This window comes from Trachypithecus francoisi, unplaced genomic scaffold (genome assembly GCF_009764315.1).
Source record: "Trachypithecus francoisi isolate TF-2019V2 unplaced genomic scaffold, Tfra_2.0 Lachesis_group8, whole genome shotgun sequence".
Classification (NCBI taxonomy): domain Eukaryota; kingdom Metazoa; phylum Chordata; class Mammalia; order Primates; family Cercopithecidae; genus Trachypithecus; species Trachypithecus francoisi.
In genome coordinates this window covers 108,623,547-108,646,271 of record NW_022681473.1, presented here as the reverse complement: position 1 = coordinate 108,646,271, position 22,725 = coordinate 108,623,547, and the positions used below count along the sequence as shown (strand labels likewise).

The 22,725-nt window shown below is 45.5% G+C and overlaps 1 protein-coding gene across 5 annotated transcripts in view; it reads right to left on the bottom strand.

The window, feature by feature from the left end:
* The window catches only part of POU2F3 (POU class 2 homeobox 3), an 83,585-nt gene that overhangs the window by 24,543 nt on the left and 36,317 nt on the right, over positions 1 to 22,725 (bottom strand). The window lies entirely within an intron of this gene.

Sequence of the window (22,725 nt, the reverse complement as noted above, 5' to 3'; positions counted from 1 at the left end):
GGGGAACAACACACACTGGGGCCTATTGGAGGGTAGAAGGTGAGAGGAGGGAGAGGATCAGGAAAAAGAACGAATGGGTACTAAGCTTAATATGTGGGTGATGAAATAATCTGTATAACAAACTCCCATGATACAAGTTTACCTATATAACAAACCTGGACGTATACTCCTGAACTTAAAATAAAAGTTAAATAAAATGAAAAAAGAATTCTCTTTGGTTGGACAATTAGGAAGATCCTACTGACATTGGAGACTGAGTAGGTAGCTAATGTCCTAAATATGGTGCCTTTCACATGGCGAAAACCCAATGAACATTAATTGAACAAAAGACATAAACAAAACCAATTTCTCTACAGTCTCCAATAAGGTACAGGGAAGAAAATGTTGAACAGGTGCAGTGAATGCTGACCTTGTTTCTAGCCCTAACTCTGACTCTAATTTACTACGTAATCTTCAGCCTCTATGGGACTCAGCCTCTATGGGACACAGTTTCCCCATCTCCTGTATGATAGTCCATGATTTTTCTCCCTATCTGTCAACAGATGGAATTACGAATTCCAATTCCCTAGTGTATTTGGTAGACGTGGCCCATCGAGGTTGCTGCTGTGTTCTTAGATAAAGCAGATCTAAATAACACCAAAAAGCCCTGGTTGCACAGAAATTGGTAAGAAGATGGTTTCAGGGACAGTCTTTGGAAATCATTCCTCTCACTTAAGGAGACTATTATGGAACTTTGGAAGCAAAGAGAAGGAAGGGGGAGAGACGGGAAATAGCACTGTAGGGGAAGAGGGTTAGACATTCAGAAAACTCAAAACACATGGCTGCCTGGGCGTTGTCTCTAAGAGCCCCACTTCTTTGCCCCATGCCCCTTCAGCTGTGCCCATCCACACCTGGCACCTCTAAGAAACTCTGGTGTCCTAGTTCTTCTCCCCAAAATTAGAGTTTCCACATCCTTAGATTCCAGGAAAACATGCGTTAGCAAGTTTTTAAAAACTAGAAATAGATGATAAACTACTTATTTCAAAATGACCACCACCACTACAACTTTAAGGTTTACTCTGAGAGGGGATTTTACTTAAGCCAGGCCTTTGTGGTCCCCACCTCTTCCCTGCATAACCTCCTCCTGCCCCCAGGCATCCGCCATCCCAGAGGGTACTGGGGAGGCAGGATGGAGGAAGGGGGACAGAGGGAGAACGTGGAGCACTGGAGGTAAAATCAAGCTGGTGGAACAGCCTCTGGCAGCTTGGCCCAGTTCCATCTCGGAGGCAAGTGGCAGGGCTCCTCTGTAGACTCATTATGCACAAGGGAGAGATAAGGAGAGGCAGCTATGACAGAGCTTGAAAACATGTGCTTTGCCTCCAACCTGGGCGCTATCTGTTAGAATCTGTGCCAGGTCTTCCTGCAACACTTAATTTCAGAAACCAGCGCCATCATAAAAGAAAACACACCCTTTCATCTGCTTCCTGGATCAATTGCCCTTTAAACTCTTTGGGGGGCACTCTCGACCTCCCAGTTGTAAAAATGAAAGGTGTGATAGCAGAAAAGCCCTTTGGGTGTTAGTTTGGGGCTTTCTGACAATCCTCTGCATTATTTTTTGTTAAATTTTTTGATTTTTTTTTTTTTTTTTTTGAGACAGAGTCTCGTTCTGTTGCCCAGGCTGGAGTACAGTGGCATGATCTTGGCTCACTGCAACCTCCTCCTCCCGGGTTCATGCCATTCTCCTGCCTCAGCCTCCCAAGTAGCTGGGACTACAGGCGCCCACCACCACACCCGGCTAATTTTTTGTATTTTTAGTTGAGGCGGGGTTTCACCATGTTAGCCAGGGTAGTCTCGATCTCCTGACCTCGTGATCTGCCCGCCTCAGCCTCCCAAAGTGCTGGGATTACAGGCGTGAGCCACCACGCCTGGCCGCATTATTTTTTCTGATTTGTTTGACCAACCTTTTACTCTTTTATAATTTTTATTTATTTATTTTTATTTATCTTTACAGTTCCTTTGGATATGGAATATTTTATTTTTCATAATTCATTACCCTCTGGATGTGAAGAGCTGATAGTAACCCCAAAAGAAGACAATCCTAAACAAACCAAATTGAAAGACAACAAAGGACACTGCTTTCTTGATGACAAGTTCTCAAATCTCAGCTTTGATCAGTGGTCTCTATTAGCTGAGCTCAACAGGAAGGAGGAAGGGTACATTGACAATTCCCATGGCCTCCAACAGACATCTTTGACATTCTCAGGGATTCAGAAATGAAGAAATTAAGAAATAAAGTCTTCTTGAATTTACAAAAATCCCTTTTTACAGCTGTGAAGGGGAAAAGGTTGGAACCTTTCCAGGCAACTGGGTGTTGGCTGTGGATCTGGAAGATGAGATAGAGAGACTGCTGTTGGATCCCATTGACTTCTAATGTGAGAACCGGAGGCAAATTGGACGAAAACCCAATTTCCCCCTTGCTTGTGAAAACCCAACCAAACCCACAGCCTGCCTGGAATCAAGAAGATCATCTCCAGGGTCTCTTTGGCAGTTCTTCTCACGCAAGTGGAGGGTTTCTCCAGACTTCACTTGGGACGGATGCATCCCTGGAGACGCGGGCCACCACAGTGTGCTCTGCCCTGCCACAGCCACTGAGCAGCCTGTCCAGCTATTGGACAAGCTTTGTTGTTTAGGATCTTCTCCACCCACTGTGCTGTGAAAGGTATTACACTGAGTCTTAGGCAGTGATCAGGGAGGTAAAAAGGTATTAGGGATGATTATCTTTTCTGATCTCAGTGAACTCTCTGACATCACTTAATTTAGAAAGCAGTAGTCTCATTCTGGAAGGAGAGAGCCCCTTCCAAGGAGGTGGAAGCCCTTTCTACATCCCTCCTTGGCTTTGCTTTCATAGCCAGGAGGTGTGAGGAAAAGTGCTCACCCTTCCATCTCACAGAAGCTCAGAGAGCTTCAGAGATGGGTATAAACTCATATAGCAATACCCTGGCAAAACTCTGACAAGAGAGTGGTCTCCTGACCCTCCTCTGGTGCTTTATCTACCAAAAAATATTACACACATCCCAAGGGTAGGAGAGAGAATAGATCATCGGTGATGGAAAAGGTGGCGTTCTGGCCCAGACGTACACTGGGACCTCCTTACTGACCATCTGTTTTGGGTTCATGGGATGGGGCATGGTGGGGCTGGGGTACTCACCTTTAACCCCCTCCCCATCACATGTTCACATGGCCCTCTCTGGGGGAAGACAGCTCAACACTAATGAATATATCACTGGTGATGAAAATGATCAAAGCTGTTGTCCTAGTTGCATAACTCGTTTGTGGAAAGTGTTTCATAAACATTTCACAAGAAGGAGCGTTTCAAAGCGTGAACATCTCCCAACCTGCCTTCAATTACAGGCAAGATTTTTTTTTCTTTCTCCCCTCTTCTACACTTCTCCCTAGCACTGAGGAAGAGTTTCTGTTTTGGAACTGATATATAAAAGATTGGCAAATGCGTTCCTCATGAAAACATTTTAAAAATATATTCCAAGTGGTGGAATAGGGCAGATGGGTAACTCATCTCAAGTGAACAGGGCTGAAAGTACCCCAAGAGATATCGGCTGCATTTTTGCTTGGGGGATTCTCCCATCTCCATGGCTCTTAGCTTTCCTTAGGAGTCCAAGGCTCCTGCCTCCTCAGATGCCTCTGGGAAGTGCTTGGAGAGATGACCTCATCCAGCCCCTGGACTCTAATCAAACCTATAATATAGCAGCCTAGGTGTGCCTTTGCCCATGCAAACTGGGATTATCACCCTGAGAGCATCAAACACACACACAAAGGAGGGATGGAAGAGAGGAGACATATAGCTCCTAGGAGGCTGGAACCACGTGGGGTTGCTACTGCTGAAAAGACGCTTTCCAAAAAGCCGTCCTTATTTTTCCTGCTTGTGACTACTCTGGAAATGCAACAATCTTATCAGTCATGTTATTTAATGCTTTGTCTTCAGTTCTTAGGACATAGCATTGCTAGTGCTGACACGTGCATGAAAAACCCTATCATTTTAAACCCATAAAAGTTTTCTTCTCCCTCTGGAATATAAATCCCTGAATTCAGTTCTAAAAATGTTGGGAGGTGGCTGTGCCCTCATGGCAGACCCACCCTCACTAATGCTTCATGGTACTGAGGACTTGAATCATTTTAACCAAAGCACTGCTGCGGAGCCCTCTTGAGGCACCTGCAGCATCCTCCCCAGTGGGCAGCTGCTTTCGTGAACCTGATCCCCTCTGAGTCAGCATCTGTTGGTTCTTTTGGTGGCCTACCTGGTAGAAAAGAGGACAGAGCTACCCTCTCTGGTTCTTTGACTAGGGAAAAGTATGACACCAAACTTTTGATTTGCCCCCACAGAAGGCTGTTCTGCCCCTAAATAAGTGAAATAGCAGAAGGAGAAGGTGTGAGAAGGGGAAGAAATGCTAAGCATCAAACTCTGAGAACCGTTTCCAAGCCCAGTGGCTGTTCTTGGGAAGCGTCTAGTATATAAATGCAGTTCAGCATCACACTGGGGTTTTTTTTGTTTGTTTTTAACATATTCCTGCGCTGCTTATCAGGGAAGGGCTTTGCTATCCCCAATGGGGATGATAAAAAAGACATCCAGCAAATAAGCACAAGGCTCAGAATCAATCGGGATCCTGACTTTGGGACCCATTCTTGCCTCCAACTAGTTGCATGACCTAATATTACGTTACTTCACTCATCTCTGTAGTCCTAGATTATTCCTTGAAAATGAAGAGAAATAGACCAGATGAAATTTACTTAAGAAATTTAGGCCAGGCGCAGTGGCTCATGCCTGTAATCCCAGTACTTTGGGAAGCCGAGGTGGGCAGATCACGAGGTCAGGAGATTGAGACCATCCTGGCTGACACGGTGAAACCCCGTCTCTACTAAACATACAAAAAATTAGCTGGGCATGGTGGTGGGTGCCTGTAGTCCCAGCTACTCGGGAGGCTGAGGCAGGAGAATGGTGTGAACCCGGGAGGCGGAGCTTGCCGTAAGCCAAGACTGTGCCCCTGCACTCCAGCCTGGGAGACAGAGAGAGACTCCATCAAAAAAAAAAAAAAAAAAAGAAATTTATAATGTATAAAGAGAGAGTAGGAATACACTTATAAGCATATAAGTATGCTTACTATGTTACAAGACCCATTTTATAGATGAAAAGACTGAGGCTTAAAGACATTAAGAAATTTGCATAAAGTCACTCTGCTGGTAAATAATGGAGCTGAGATTTCAGTCTAAATCAGTCTGACTCCATACTTCTACACAATCCTCACTCTCTCTGTGTGTGATGGAATTATAGACTCTTCAAAGTTGTTTGGTGTAGGTTGTACTAGGTGTATGGCAGAGATTCCAAAATGTGTTGATTCCCTTCCTTCGCCATCAGAACTGGAAGGAAAAATAGACATCACCTGGTTCATTTTACAGATACGACTTCTGAAGCCAGAGAGGGAAAATAACTTGCTCAGGGAAACACAGCTAGAGCTGCAGTCAAGTTAGTCCTAAAGACCAAGCCAGGGCTGATTAGCACGGATCTGCTAACTCCCTATCCAGTGTCCAGTTCATTCTACCGCACTGCCGCGTGTCTCTGTCACCTGTTTTTATCACTCTCAAGTTGTTGCCTACTCTGGCTATTGTACTAACTCAGTTGTAGCCTTAATCCTGCTGTTCCCCTACAGAGATTTAGTCACAGTCAAAAGAAAAAATCGTGAACCCCACTCACAGTTCTCAATCAGGGCAAGGTTCAGAATCAGATAAACACACATCTGTTTGATATGGAAACATAATGCACTTGGCTTTGCAGCCAGCATCCTGTATTTCCTTGAGTCTCACATACACAAGTCAACTACAAGGTGTGATATTTGCTCTTACCTCCTCCATTAGGACGAGAAGAGATGAAGAGGGGAAAAAGGTGGCTCAGGAATGTCATGAAATCTCTGTCCCAATGTGTATTTTACTATGGGGTTCCAGATGAATCCAATAAGAGGAAGTGCACTTGCCCTGTCCTGAACGCACACACACACATATACAGCACCAACTTATGATCACCAAGCACTACACAGATTCGTTACAGGAGCATCAGCTCAAGAAAGAGAAAAAATATTTTTTAAAGCACTGCAGAGATGAGAAACACTTTCAAATATACCATCATTTATTCTTCTTGATAATTCAGCGAGGGACGTAATCTTACCAAACTGTTTTAACAGATACGGGAACCAAGGCTCAGAGAATTTAAGCAACATTCCCAACATCACACAGCTAGGAAGAGGAGAGCCTGACTCTCTACATGGTTATTTGGCCTCCAGAACCCTCCCTTCTGCCTGTACCCTGCTGTGAGGCAGCTGCACTGGGCCTTCCACTCAGAATTCTGGGCTTCTGGAAACTACTGAGAGGTGCTTGTTCACTCCAGCCTCTTCTGTGTACTATATTGCTTTTATGTATGGTGCACAGGTGGGATAAACATTTCCAGGCTACACTGACAAGTGTAGTCTGGGACCTTTACACATATGTGTGGCCTAAATAGTTACCAAGAGTGAAGTTTTCAACAGGTCTGAATGGGAATCTCTTTGGCATTTCTTGAGTGAACCTGCAATTTGGAAGCTTGTCCTCGAAGGGCATTGGATAAACGAAGCAAATGGTTATCTGTGGTAATTTTCATTTTTTAGTCTTCCAGGAAACCTGAGGTCTTCCTTGTCTCTTGTACTCCTGTGCACCCCAAATCAAGTGAGGCAGCCCCAGGTCTGTTTCAGCAGCAGCTGGAAAAGATGGTCTTCTATGTGGCATGAACGAAACACAGTTTCCTGCCCTATAAAGTTTCCCTTTCCAGTTCAGTTTAGTTCAACAAGTATTTACCAAGCACCTATTGTATACCAAAAGGCACTAGGGACACAAAGATGAATAGGAAGCCCCCAGGTTCATTGAGAGGCTGTGCAAGTCAGAGTCATCTCCTACAGAGCAGTACTTCTAACACTCAGAAGCAGGTACGAGGTGGCAAAGAAAAGGTTGCCATTCACTTCGTCAGAGAAGAGAACAGCTAGAGAAAAGAGAATGAGATGAGGAAGGCTCTCAGAAGAAAAGTCCTTCTGAGCAACCCTGAAGGATGAAGAAAAGTTTGCCAGGCAGAGAAAGCAAAGAAAGGCATCCCAAGAAGCGGAAGTGGAGGAAGCGGCTCTGTCCAAAGTTGCAGAGGGTGAAACGGCGCTTCTTCTTCCTGTTCAGGATTTACCAGCAATTTGGGACTGCTGCTGCAGGGAAGGGAGGGGACAGGTGGGTGAGCAGGCAGGGGCCCACGGCAGAAGACAAAAGAGTTCAGAAGGGACTCTGAGGGCATGGTGGAACTAAAGTAAAGGGGAGTGATTGCGGTGAGATTTTAGTTTTAGTTTAGTTATCCTAACCACCCTGTGGAACATGGATTTGAAGAGAGCACGACTGTAGTCAGGGCAGCCAGTTAAAAAGCTATTTACTGCAATTGCCTAAGTAAGAACTCAAGAGGATGAGCCTAAGGCCCAAACAGCACAGATTGGAGAGCTTCTAGAATATAAAATGTATTTCCACCCCTAAAGGTTTCTCTATTATAACAAAGGGCTGTTTATTTCAGGAATTGTCTGTTGAATGCCTCCAGGACCAGAACTAGCACGGAAAAAAATCTGAAGGTCCCTAAGCCAAACTGTTAATCATAGATGCAGGGGAGAGCATTTGGGGTTCTAGAAGCCATATATTTCTGCAATGTTTGATTTTTAAAAGCTAATTCTTAGTATTGGATTAGGAAAGATTAAGACGAAAGTTAGTAAGCATTCAAAATGTCACGTATCTATATAGAATGTTACAGTTTACAAGATGACAAAGTTAGTTGTAGAGCTGCTTCTTTTGCCTGGTGAAAAGGGTGTCTTGGGAGGTTTTAAAGATACATTATCTAAATGAACAGACATACACACATATATGAAAATATGCATATGTATGCAATACATACACGTACGTATGTATATATTTAAAGCAACAACTTGGAATTGATCTCTTTGCCCACATTTTGTGTCACTGTCTCGCAGTAGGCAACACCTGGGGTGTGGCCCACAGACCTTGCTTGTACATCTCCATGATGTTCTATGGTTTACAAAGCACTTTCAAACACATTTCTTGTTGATTTTCAGAATACTTTCATGAGATTGAAAAGGCAGGTAATGTTATTCCTGCTTGTGGAAAACAGGGTCATAAATGGTAAGAGATCTGTCCAAGGCACATGTTGGCTAGCAGGAGAGCTGTGACTTGAACTGAAGTCATCTAAAATTCAGCATGCCTTTCAAATGCCTAGGATTTTCTCAGGAATCCTTCCTAAATAAGTGGATTTTCAGTCACAGAAATCTATCCCTTGAAGCTCCAAAGCCTTTTATCTCAGTTTTGGATAGATATGTATTGGTTTCTTTTTGAATAGAGATCTTGCTAAAAGGTATCATATACATCCCTATTTTGCCCTAAAGCATACCTGAAAGATAATTTAGTCAATGACTCAGAGTCATAATTTCAAACTTGTTTTTAAAGCAACCATACCCTCAGGGATACGATACTGATGTTTGACCTCTGTTGGCTGTAGCACTGGATGGCCCCAGACTGCCCTTTTTTCTTGTTTTTTGTTTTCTCTCTCTTTTTTTTTTCAGCTCTGGGCTCTGCTTTTCCCAGTTTTTTTTTCTTTCTTTCTCACAATCAAGTTTATCTCTGCTTCTGTTAGTATGCTTGCTTCTAGCAATCCCCTATTCCAGCTTGAATTTGCACTTTTATCTGCTAAGGGATAGAAAAACCAGATCATTAAGCTCAGTATGACCATCTCTAAAATAAAAGTTTAAGGCTCTGAGAAAGGACCTGGCTTGAAGTCTCATTTGCTTCCTTCTTACCGTCAGCTGTCTAAATAGGTTGGCTACGGGCTCTCTGGATAAGTGAGGCAATGCAGCACTGCCATGAAGCTCTCTTCAACACTTGACTTGTGCTTTGGCTTAATTTGTATTAACCAGGTGCCTATCCTGTTAACACCTATTAGCCAGGGACAGGGCTCTAAGCACAAAGGTTGGCTGAACCTACTCAATTGACAGTTTAAGATAAATTCTTTAAGGCTAGGGAGCAGCTACCAAATTTGTTACCAAAGGCTGAGTGGACGTGAGCCAAGGGACTCTATCAGTGTATCTAAGTTTCCCTATGTATAAAAGGGAAATAATCTCCGCTACATCCCCAGGTCTCAAGGGTTAGGGATGAATGTCTAGAAAGCCCATTCCAGGGAGGACTTTCCTTGTTTCTGTCACTAAAATGATCGAAGATACGAATTTTGCACACTTAATACCTGAGAGACCTATCTTGCTTACTGTGGCCTGCCCAGCACAGTGCATGTCCATCACTTAGTAAGTGCTTATTAATGGTACTAATGCATAAATACTTTTGATAGTCCTCGAATATAGGAAATTGAGTCTCAGAGAAGTCAAATGATTTCCCAAAGGCCATATAGCTAAGAAGTGCAGAGCTTGAATCTAGGCCTGACCAAATCCCCCAAATCAACCCTCTTTCCACTGTATCATGTGACTTATAAAGTCATGCCAAACTAGGCTCATTTCCTTTCATATCAGGTTTTCAGAATGGGAGATCAGACAGATACTATCATTGAAATATGTGCATATGTGTTTAGGTACTGTCCTGGAGGTCAAGATGGGCGGAGACAGGGTTGATTAAATATGGGTCACTGTCATCTAGGAGGGACATCTTCAGTGGCATGCCACAGGACCCCATTTGTGGTCCACTGTGGCTAAGAATGTTATCAGTAATGTGGATGAAGATGTAGCATGCATACTTATTACATCTCTGCACGAGGAGTAGGGCCAGCTAATACTCTGTGCAGACATCAAGATTAAAAAAAAAAACAGCTTGAACATATGGCAGGAAGGGAAGCAAGTCATAAGATAAAACATAGGAACAAATATAAAAATCCTTTACTTAGAAATATGTAAATTAACTGCACAAGTTGAGACAACAATTTATATGAAAAAAGACTTAAGACTCATTAACCGACTCAAAGAGCATGTAAGTTGACAGTGTGACATAATTACCTTAAAAAAAAAAAAAAAACCATAGGATAGGCGGTACTAACAGAAGTAGAGTATCCAAATGGAGGGAGTTTCCCATACTGGACTGCATCATTCCATGAGGACAGGCCCCATTACTGCCTTATTTGCAGCTGGCGCAAGTAGAAATCAGGGCAAGAGAAAGGCATAGTACCTGCTCAATAAATACATTCAAATGGGTAAATGGATGGCTGGATGAACAAATAGTTGCACTGTGCTCTGGACTGCCTGGATCTCATCTGAGCATTGAGTGTTATGCTGTACACTTGTGGGTCTCATACTTAAGGGGAGTGATTGGCAGACCAAAGCCATGCATGTAAAGGCAACAAGGCACAAACAAATTCAAGGAGTTCATCACAGCATTGTAAAATAAAGTATGGGAAGCAACCTAATATCTATCGATTGGGGAATGGAAAAGTAAGATTATGTTAAAACAATAGAACAAGCCAGGTGCAGTGGCTCACACCTATAATCCCACCCCTCTGGCAGGCCGAGGCAGGCAGATCACTTGAGGTCAGGAGTTCAAGACCACCATGGCCAACATGGCGAAACCCCATCTCTATTAAAAAAAAAATACAAAAATGAGCTAGGCATGGTAGTGGGCACCTGTAATCCCAGCTACTGGGGAGGCTGAGACACGAGAACTGCTTGAACCCTGGGGGCGGAGGTTGCAGTGAGCCGAGATAGCACCACTGCACTCCAGCCTGGGTGACAGAGCAAGACTCCATCTCAGAAAAAAACCAGAAAAACTCCCAAACAATAGAACATTATGTGGTCATTAACAAAAATCATATAACTCTATAGGTACTGTTATGAAATAACCTATACATATTTTAAAATGTAAAAAGTCACTAAAGAATACACATAGTATAATTGATATGCATGTGTGTAGGCACTTTTTAGATTCCACAAACATTTATACATTTCCATTTGTAATATATATCTAGAGAAACAGTCCTCTAGACATATATACACTACCCTGATAAAAGGAGTTACCTCTGGGAAGAGGACTGAGCATGAACAGGGATAAAAATAATCTTCCTTTTTATCTCTATTATGAAATATTTTATAACAAGAAAGTATTCATGTATTAAGTATGTAACTGCTTTAAGGAAGGCAATCAGCAGCACAACATATGGAATCCTTTACAGACCCGGGATATTTACACAGAAAAGGGATGATTTCAGGGTGATGACTCTTCTCAAATATTGAAGGGCTGCCTTGTAATTGGGACAGAGACAGGCCCTGAAACAGAAGCGGGCAGAATGACCAAGATGGCGTCTAACGTTTCAACCCACTCAGTCCTGGAGCAGGCTGGTAGCAAGTCTGAAAACCCAGGATGAGTTTTGACAGAGACTTGGGACCACAGGCCATCTGACAGGGGTGTCAGCAGAATCTGTATATGAGGCATAGATTGTAGTGGCATCACTATTTCTTAGCCTTTTGAGGCTCATGATTAGTAAACATTTTTTTTAGAGTCAGATACAGTTGTTTTATTTTGCCAAATAAGAATATTAAAGTAACTAACATCATTGACTCTGACCTTCGTTTCATTATGTGCACTAAATATTTTAACACCAAAAATGCAAAATCTTGAATGATAGAAATGGAATATATTTAGTTCTGTACAACTGCACTCCATTTCTCCTTTTTAAATTTCACCAATGTGGGTGAAAACTGAGTCATAAGACGTTATATTATGAATAAACAAACGTGTCAACACACAGGATTAAAGGGAGGAAGACAGCCCTGTGCCCGAGCAGCGGGGCTCTATGGGATGCTGCTGAGAACAGGGGACAGACGGCCTCAAGGACCCATTAGCCCTCAGAGTCTGTGAGTTTCAGACTCACCCCGGGGCTAAAGGCTCAACCCAAATTTATCTCCACAGTTTATGAAAAATAATGTTACAGTGATGTCATGTGTCACTGGATGTCCTCAGTCATACTGTTTCCAAACGGCCAGGAGAGGGCAGCCCCAAGATGGCCACATTACTTCCTAAGGGACGTTTAGTAAGAGCCCTGTTCTGGCTTGGGATAGTTAGCTGACCTAACTACCAACCTCAAACTGGGTTGGTCAGAGTCCTGCACATACTCCAGGTCCCTAGAGGCTAGACCCTAGCGCCCAACAACCACCGAGCCAACACTGGGATGCCTCTGTAAACAGCTCCCGGGCCCAGCCAGCAAGTGGTAGGGTTGGGCAATATTTACCAGAGCCGACTGGATGGAGCCCACTCCACACTCTATTTGCATAAAGCCAACAAGTTGACCTTCCTGGGAAAAGGGGACAGGTTTTGTGGATCACTGGATGCAAGAAAAGACAACAGGGAGCAAAGCAACCAGAAGAGCAGAGGAGATGTGCATTCGCGGCCCCCAGGAAGCGGGGTGATAGGCGGTGGAGAGGTTCAGCCCAATGATCCAACGGTGCATTTATTTACCTACTTAATTAATTTATTTATTTTTGAGATGGAGTTTTGCTTTTGTCACCCAGGCTGGAGTGCAGTGGCGAGATCTCAGCTCACTGCAATCTCCGCCTCCCAGGTTCAAGTGGTTCTCCTGCCTCAGCCTCCCGAGTAGCTGGGATTACAGGTATGCACCACCATGCCTGGCTAATTTTTTGTATTTTTAGTAGAGGTGGGGTTTCACCATGTTGGCCAGGCTGGTCTCAAACTCCTGACCTCAAGTGATCCGCTTGCCTCCATGCACTTATTTAGAACACACTTACTGAATGCACCAGTAACGGAACAGCGCGGGAACTCTTCTACCACAAATACGATACAGACCCTTTTCCCAAGTATTCCACTGACTGGTGGGTAGGGCAGACACAGACACACACACACATACACATACACACACACACACACACGAAGCCTATTAAGGCACACAGGTGGAGGTAGTGGTGGTGGGGGGCAAGTTAGAGAATGAGGCATTTGAACTGAGTTTGAAAAGATGAACAGGAACCTGAAAGGGAGATGGGAAGTGGGGAGAAGGGAGGGGGCGGGGGCAGGCTAGGGTCAGGGCTCATGCAAACCAGAATCAAGATGCCTACTTCTCTGTTCCTCTCTGCTTTCGGGAGCTTCCATCATTCCAGGCAGGATTCTCGTTGCTTCCCATGTGGTACTTGGAAGTCCTTAGGACTCAGGGAAGGAGGGGAACTGGAGGCCTCTTATGCACTTGTACTCCCCAGATCCTCAGAGGCCTGCCTGTACCCCCACTGCATCGCTGCTAGGTTGCCGCATCCTGGACAAAGTCACAAACCCCAGACGCTGCTGCTCCATACCTTGTTTTATGCCAGAAAAGCACCTGTCCCTCCCAGGTCACCTGGGCAAGAGCAGCCTCTACACAGTCTGGGGAGTGCCCTAATAGCCAGAAAGCTGCCCTCTTCCTGTGCTGACAGGCCAACCTTAACGGAGGCAACAAATCCTCGGGAAGGAAGTTGGTTCTGGTTCATGTCAGACACCTAGGGAGGGACTCCTTGTCTTCAGGCAGCTTTACTGCTTCCCTCTCCCAGACAGAGCGGTTAGCCTTCTCTGGCTTGGCAGCTCTCGCCTTAGAGTCCAAGTTCAGCTTGATCACTCTTCTCAGCCACACTTGCAAAAGTCCCAGCCCAGAGCTAGAAGCACAGCTCTCCACCACTGGCCTCTGCAGGAACCCACGTTTACTCCCAGTGACTGGGTATCCAAATCTTTCTAGGCTCAGTTTGCCAGCTACATAAGTGACCCACAAAACCCACTTCCAAGCCCTTGGATGAAACCATCCACAGTGATGGCCTAGGTTAAGTTTTAAAAAATGTCTTGTTAAGATCACACACTGTGAGATGTCATCAAGGGGGAAAATATAAACATAAAAATCTTAATGTATAACTTGCGTTAAGCAAAGCCTATAGAGGATATTTGGCTCTAACTGACCATAAAAATTCATTCTTTGTTCTCTGAAAAGATTCAGTCTAATATTTCTCTCTCTCTCTTCTTTTTTTGAGACCGAGTCTTTGTCATCCAGGCTGGAGTGCAGTGGTGGTATCTTGGCTCACTGCAACCTCTGCCTCTCAAGTTCAAGTGATTCTCATGCCTTAGCCTCCAGAATAGCTGGGGTTACAGGTGCCCACCACCACGCCTGGCTAATTTTTATATTTTTAGTAGAGACCGGGTTTCGCCATGTTGGCCAACCTGGTCTTGAACTCCTAGCCTCAAGTGATCTGCCGGCCTCAGCCTCCCAAAGTGCTGAGATTACAGGAATGAGCCACTGCGCCCAGCCTAATATTTCTTTAAATGCACATTCTCCAGTAAAGGAAAATAGTATTTCAGTGACAAAACTTTGATTTGTATACAACATTTCAAAAACCACCCTGTTAGGTATAGTGAAACATGCCTGTGTTTTCCTGGCCCAGACTGAGCCTTGCATGACTTTCTTATGATTGCTTTAGTAATGGCTGAGTCAGGCACAAGGACACAGGTAAGAACACTCAGAAGAAGGCCAGCAGTTGGGGGAATCTGAGCAGCACTGTCATCTGGAAAAGGAGGAACCAGAGGTCTTCAGAGCCTTCCAGGGGCAAAGCTAAGAAGAAGGGGTGAACTGGAGCCACATGGATATGAATGAAATGGGGCAACTGGAACCAATATTGCTGCTAAATTGTTGCAATAGGAACAACAACAACTCACATTTATTGAGTGTCTACTGTGTCCAAGACACTTTACACTCAAGATCTCATTGAGTCCTCCTCCTAACAGCATTATAAAGTTGATCCTATTTTTCCTCCCATTGAACGGAGAGAAAACTGAGGCTTGGAGAGCATAAGTCACCAGGTTACACAGATTCTCTTGGTGGAGCCAAGATTCAAAGCTAGGTCTGTGCAATGCCAGAGCTCAATCTGCAGCCACACTGTCCGCTACATGACTGGAACCAGGGATACCCCGCAGCAGTCCGTGCTGACGAAGTGTACAGGAGGAAATATGAGTAGATGCCAGTGCAGGGGAGGGGCTGCCAAGAAAGAAAAGCACAACAGGATGTGAACTAAGTATCTTCAGCAGTTGGGAGCCAAGAGGGCTTTGGTGGAAAAGGGAGGGAAGTCTCAACACTTGATCTGAACACAAGCAGCAGAAGTCCAGGAGGGTATAGGGACCATGAAGGCAACGGTGATCAGTGGGACAAGCTGGATTTGGAGATAACAGACCTGCAGTGAGCACAGCCCCTGTGATCCAGCAGGCACAGAAAAAAAGGAATGGAGTAAGTCCCGGCTCAGGTACTGGGGTGCAGGCCACTCAACCATTTGAGCCTCAGTTATCTTCTTTGTTAAATGAGAGTAGTAACATCCGCTTCACACAGTTCTTGTGAGTGGACAAAAACCTATTGGCTTAGAGAAGGCCTCTGGAAGTTGTCAAGCAGAGAGGGACATAAAACTAGATGTGACCTGGTATCAGGTAGGAGCTATACAGGGACACAGAAAGAGCACCTGAGCCCCAGGGTGGCCTCGAAAGCCACTCAAGGGCCAGACTAGGTGGAAGGAAGTTTAAGGTGGAAAAAGTTTATTTTTAGCCAAGGCTGTGATTCTGGGAGAAGATGATTCTCTGGTTGCTTACCAGAGCTGCAGGCACAGCCCTCTCTGACTTGGGGGCAAAGAGAAAGCCAGGGTCCGCCCCCTCCCTGCAGGCACACACAGGCAAACACTGCCTCCTCCCTGGACCCTTCTCACGCACAGGCCCAGGAAGGCGGCTTCTCGAAGGGCCAGGGGAACCCTCGTTGGGTGGGAACTCTTCTCCACCCCACCCTTTACCTGGCAACCCTCCCTGAGCCTGCAGATACTATCTCTATCATCTCAGCTGGCAAGCCCCAGCCAGAAGAGGTCTGCGGGTGTTGGTATGACTGACAGGGCTTTGGAAACGTGGAAAAGTACTGGACACATGTCAAGTGAGGGGCTCTGGGTAACATTAGGTCATGTCTCATTTGCAGGAGTACACACAGTCACACACACACTCTCTCTCTCTCTCTCTCTCTCTCTCTCTCTCTGTCCTCTTTCTCTCAAAAGCAGTCTGGTATGGTAGAAAGTCAGACAGGCCTGTCTTACATCTGAGCTCCACCTCGGGCAAGTTACTTAACCTCTCTGAGCTACAGTTTCCCCAGCTATATAATGGGAAGAATAATGCTTACCTCACCAGGCTGTTGTAAGGATTCATTAGGTAATCTTAAATAAGATATCACCTATGTAAAATGCCTGGCACAGCACATCAACTTTGGTTTGAATTCTGGCTCTAAGCAAGTTGCTTGACCTCTCCTAGCCTCAGTTTCTTCATCTTTAAAATGGAAATATAACATCTACTGCTTTGGGTGGCTGTAGGTTTAAATGAGATACTGCTTGCAAAGCATTCAGCCCAGTGCCTGTTATAAACTAAAGGTTCAATAAATAGTATTAACTTTCCCTGTTATTGTTTGGGGCTAAATCCAGCTTCCCTTTCAAAAGCCTGCTCCAAAGAAATGCCTGTTTGAAAAAGGGAAGACCTGGCCCTGCTTTTAGTCTTACCTGTATCTGCATTCAACAAAGGCAACTCACTGAAATCTCCAGATAGAAGCCACTTTTTGGCTTCTGCACAATCAGGTGAAGGACCTCGACCTTCTTCTCCCTCCTTCGTTCTCACTGTTCTCCACCCAACACCTGAGCCAAGAGGAACATTTGGTCTCCGCTACCCATCCAGAATGCATGCAAAGCTCATGCCAGTGCTGGAGCTGGAACCAGCTAGGCCCAAACCCCATGCTGCAGAGGGGCTTTTTGGTGGTGTTTGGGCTGTCTGGTAGACCAGCAAGTACTAGGCACAGGCTTCTGGAGAACCCAGACAGCTATTCCTGTTCCTCGGTGCTGTTCACCATGGGGCTCGCCACAGGGCTTGGTCCACCCAGTACTGGGGCTGCTGCCCAGGCTACGAACAGGAAACAGTTGACACCTGAGCCTCAGGCCAAAGCACCAAGCATGGCTGGCAAAAGAGGATAAATTCCCACCTCTCCAAAAACAAACACGTTTACCAACTGCTTCCCCGCCCACGCTTGCAGAGGGCGGTGGGGCTGAGATTGGGAGATGATAGATCCCAGAAAAAAATTACCTTTCTAATAGTATCTGCAGCCTCCAACCTGGTACAAGTCCAGCTAAGCAACCACACAGGGAGAAGGGTGGTAGAGAACATGACGGGTTCTCATTCATCAGAAAATAATAAGAGCTAATGTTTATTGGTGGATTATGGTATACCAGACATTATTCTAAGTACTTTATAGATCTTAACTCTATTAATTCTTACGCCATGCCTAGGAAATAGATACTCTTACTGTTTTCCTCTTCACATGAGGAGTCAGAGGCCCAGAGGGGTTGACCAATACTGACAATGTGACCCAACCACGACATCACATGGCCTCCTCCCGAGACAAGCAGGCAGTGGGGAGAACCACAGAGTCGGGAGTCTGGCAAGCCTGGCTTTAAACACAGACTTCTCTGTGAACAGTGTTATGATGAGAAAATTCCCTAACCTCTCAGTGCCTCAGTTTTCCCCTCTGTGGAATAGGAATGATAACAACTACATCACAGGGTTGCTATAAATATTAAACAAAAGCAAGTATATAAACCCTTTTATACTCAGTGCCTGGCACACAGTCAGAGTTCAAGAAATACTGATTATTATAGCATCTTGACTACAATGGAGACATCACTTTGGAGAAGTGAGTTATTTTTTTTTTTGAGACAGAGTCTCGCTCTGTCACCCAGGCTGGAGTGCAGTGGCCGGATCTCAGCTCACTGCAACCTCCGCCTCCCGGGTTTACGCCATTCTCCGGCCTCAGCCTCCCGAGTAGCTGGGACTACAGGCGCCCGCCGCCACGCCCGGCTAGTTTTTTGTATTTTTTTAGTACAGACGAGGTTTCACCGTGTTAGCCAGGATGGTCTCGATCTCCTGACCTCGTGATCTGCCCGTCTCGGCCTCCCAAAGTGCTGGGATTATAGGCTTGAGCCACCGCGCCCGGCCGGAGAAGGGAGTTATTTTTTTGTATATATACTTTAAGTTTACGTGTGTGCAGAATGTGCAGGTTTGTTATGTAGGTATACACGCGCCATGGTGGTTTGCTGCACCCATCAACCCGTCATCTACATTAGGTATTTATCCTAATACTATCTCTCCCCTTGCCCTCCACCCCCCGACAGGCTCTTGTGTCCATGGAGAGTTATTTAATCTTGCCTATTATCTGCTGCCAGAACATTCTGCTCCAAACCCACCTAATCACTCAGTCAGCCCAGCTCACTCCCCCAGGGTTGGTGCTGGTTTACACACCCCTTGCTCTGACATTTTTAGGAACTTTTCAGACCTGTCTCCCTCAGTGGATAGATAGCAAGTAAGTTCTCTGAGGGCAGAGGCTGTATGCATTCTTTCTGGGGGCGCCTTTTTCTGGTGTTGTATTTCTATGTGGAAGGTCTTCAGCCAGTCACATCTGGCTCTGTCTCCTGGTAAGAGAGGTGACTTATCCCCTTGGTGGGTCAAAGTCAGTTGTTCTCACTGGGGATCACAGCTACCCTGGGAGATGTTTTCTGAAATCTGTGGCGTGTTTTTTCTGACTGTCTTAATAATTAGGAGGCGTAGCTTACGTTTATTGGGCTGAGGGCAGGTATTCTAGACATCTTGCACTGTAGAAGACAGTATCAAACAAACACTTCTTTGCATCCCATACAATTTCTTATATGACTTTCAAGTGCCCCACCAGACATCTGTGTCGGTGAACAGCCTGCCTATAATCATATAAGCCCAAAACCCAATTCCATTTTTTATGCAAACACAAAGTATCTTTTGCACACTCTTAATATGCATTTTACCCAGGGATGCCATTTTCTGTGTTAATGGAGGAAAGATTAGATTTGGCTGGAGCTTTACGAAGAGTTGTTTAACATTTTGAAAGATGATGGCTTTTGAGCAGCCAGGACAGCATACCAATATCAGCCTGTACTTGTGTCTGTCACATTCATAAAGGCATGAGCGTCCTACTGTCTCATTAAACCTTTTAGGGGAATGTGTCTAAGGATATACTTGCTGAAATACACATTGTTTTATTATTAATTACTTTGCTTTTTCCTTTTTATTCAAGTTAGACAATATTACTGATTTTTATTTATATATCTATTTTTTTCTTTTTTGTGACAGAGTCTCACTGTTGCCCATGCTGGAGTGCAGTGGTGTGATCTCAGCTGACTGCAACCTCCGCCTCCCGGATTCAAGCGATTCTTGTGCCTCAGCCTCCTGAGTAGCTGGGTCTACAGGCATGAGCCACTGCACCTGGCTAATTTTTTTTTTGCATTTTTAGTAGAGATGGGGTTTTACCATGTTGGCCAGGCTGGTCTCAAACTCCTGACCTCAGGTGACCCACCTGCCTCAGCCTCCCAAAGAGCTGGGATTACAGGCGTGAGGCACCACACCTGGCCTATGTTTTCTATAAATTTCACTCTAAGATATTAAAGAGGTTTTATAGGAGCCTCATTACAAGAGACACTGAATCTGATAAAAATGAGAACATCAGGGTTAGACGGAGGTTGGGGGTGTGGCTTGGCCCCATATGGACCTTCTATTCAGATCTGCCTGTTGACTAGGAGGGTGCTTTTAAAATTTTTTTATGTTTTTTTTTTTTGTTGAGATGGAGTCTGGCTCTATTGCTCAGGTTGGAGTGCAGTGGCACAATCTCGGCTCACTGTAACCTCTGCCTCCTGCGTTCAAGTGATTTTCCTGCTGCAGCCTCCCAAGTAGCTGGGATTACAGGCGTGTACCACCATGCCCGGCTAAATTTTTTCATATTTTTAGTAGCTAATTTTTTTGTGTTTTGTATTTTTAGCTGTATTTTTAGTATTTTTTTGTATTTTTGTGGTTTTAGTATTTTTATTTTTGTATTTTGTATTTTTTGTATTTTAGCATTTTTTAGTAAAAATGCATATTTTTGTATTTTTGTATTTTATATTTTTTGTAGAGATGGGGTTTCACCATGTTGGCCAGGCTGGTCTTGAACTCCTGACCTCAGGCGATCCACCCACCTCAGCCTCCCAAAGTGCTGGGATTTCAGGTGCAAGCCACTGCACCTGGCCAGGAGGGTGCTTTTATGTCTGTTTTCTGCCGGCTCTATCTGTGCCTGGTGGATGTGTTTAATTCTGCAGTGAGGTCTTAGAAAGCCCATTGTGGCCAGGCATCAAAACCATATCTCCAACATAGCTCTATCTGTCAGGCTCCTGCATTTAAATTTCTGTTTTGATATTTTGGAGGGGGAGAGAGAGGGTATTACAGACTGACATTGTAAACCTGGCTGTACTGCTTAGGGTTGAGCAAAATGTGGCTTGTTGGCTCCTCATCCTCTTCTCTTTCTTAGCCTGCCCCGCCCTGCCTCGCCCCACCACCCCCAAATCTTGCATCCACTAGGAAGTACAGGACTGGAAGCTGGATCCTGGAGCAGAAGCAAGCAATCCTCAGGGGAACAAGAGTCTTTCAGCCCTCAGTTCTCATCCTCCCAAGGAGGTCTCGGAGCCCCCCTCCTGCATATTGGACCTACTACCCTGAGGCTCTATTCTCCTGGCATGGCTTTCTTAGGCTCTCTGAACCAGCCCCACTGACAAAAGTGTAGTGCAGTGGCCTCCCTCTCTGTGGCAGACCCTACATCTTCCCTACTGGGCTGGGAGCTCCTGCGGGCAGGGACCGTGATGTACTCTTCTCCGTCTTCCCAATAATCAGCTAAGTGCAGGTTTGTGGAACTAAACAATCCAACATGGCCTATTCATTCCCTCCCTTGCTCTCTCAGGCTCAGTGGCTTTGGAGCCTACTGTCCTGAGGCTGCTCCTGGGGGTGAGTACTTACTTTGCCATCACCGCGGACCCTCCATTGCCAGCTCCAGGGCTTGGCACTGCTGTCCCTGTGTCTCCCTCACTGGCCTCCCTGAAGAAGACTCTCCATCATTCTGAGTCCTCAGAAACCTTTCCGTACCTGAATCTTGTTGATTTTAAAGAAGACGCCCCATCGAGCCAATTAATTACAAGTCAATTTGTACTAGGAGCAGCCAGAGAACTGTGGTAGTTGGTTGGTCACATTCAAGAAAACAATGATGGAAAATCCCAGTTGGCTTAAAACTAAATGCTGCACTAGGGCACACCGGGGCAACTCTTCAGAACTAGCCAGCACAAGTGTCCAGAAACAGGCATGGGAGAGCCATTCGTGCAGGTGAGCTTAGAATGCTGGCAAGTGTGGGGCTGAGAGGAAACCCCAGGCCACTGATTCTCAGCTCTTGGGGCAGGAAACGTAGGGACAAGCACAGCTGCCAACTTGCTTCAGACTCTCTTCTGGCCTCACAGGACTTTTGGGAGGTCTTCAAGCCACACAACGCTCAACAGCATACACAAAACACTGTCCTGATCTGCCTGGTGGAAACCCATGGCCCTGGATGATGAGGGTTCCAGAAGTTACCAGAACAGAGCAGGTGTGAGGCCTCCTAGGTATGCACTTGTCATTTTGGAACCCCCAATCCCCTTTAATCCAATTCTACCTCCCAGTGTTCTTCTGAAGTTAGCTGTTGGCCCAAAGAGCAGGAAATGGAGTGGAGAGACTCCAGGTGAGGACCGCTGTGCCCTGGGCTCCTGAACACGCTGCCAGAGCACTCAACCCTCCTTCCCTCTCAGAAGAGCCCTCCACTGGGGTCCTCCCACCGCCACTACCAGGCCCCTCTTTCCTTTCTCCTGCACTGCCTTTCCTAGCTCTCCCAGGCCACACTCACTCAAGTCCCCTTCCTCCACAAAGCCTTCTCTTCACACGGCCTCCATCTTAAGCCAACATTTCCATCTCTTTATCACCCTATTCCTCGAAAGGGAATTCTACAATCCGAGTCTCCATCATTTCCTTAACTCCTACTCACCCCTCAGCTGCAACAAGCTTGACATCCACTCTCACTGTGGACCAGACAGACACCAGGTGAAGGCTATCCTTGCTTGCCTGACTGCCAAGTTCCTAGCCAACTTTTAGGCTTCAGATTCTACTGTGTTGCCCCCTATGCTCTGATACTGTTGGCTCTCCCCACCTTCATGAACATCTCTCCTTGGTGAGCGTGGCTCCCCTCCTGTCCCTTTGACCTTCCTTCCTAGTTTCATCTATAGACATCCACTCAGCCTGTCCCTTAAGTGCCCTTCTCTAGGTCTGTCCTTGGTCCTCTTCCCACTCTGCACATCCTCCCCAGGTAACCCCGTTCCCTCTCATCACTCCATGTAATATGATTCAGTGGCAACTCCCCAATATACATCTTCAGTCCTGCCTGTCTCCTGGGCTCCAGATCCAAATTTCTTGCCATGAGAATGAGCTCTGAGCCCAGAGCTCATTCTCTGCCCTTCTTTCTCCTCCCATCATCTGGATAAGTTTGTTCCACCTCCTGTCTTCTTGATGATGAGTTGTGGTCCTACCAAGGTTCAGCATCCCAAGCTAGAATTCTCAGCCACGTTTAACTCATCCCTCTTCTTTGCTGTCCATGCCCAATCTGTCACCAAAATCTTCCTGATCTTATCTCAGAATTATCTCTTAAAGCTGGGTCTCTCCATGCCTACTGAAATTGTAATAATAATAGCAAATATACAGTGT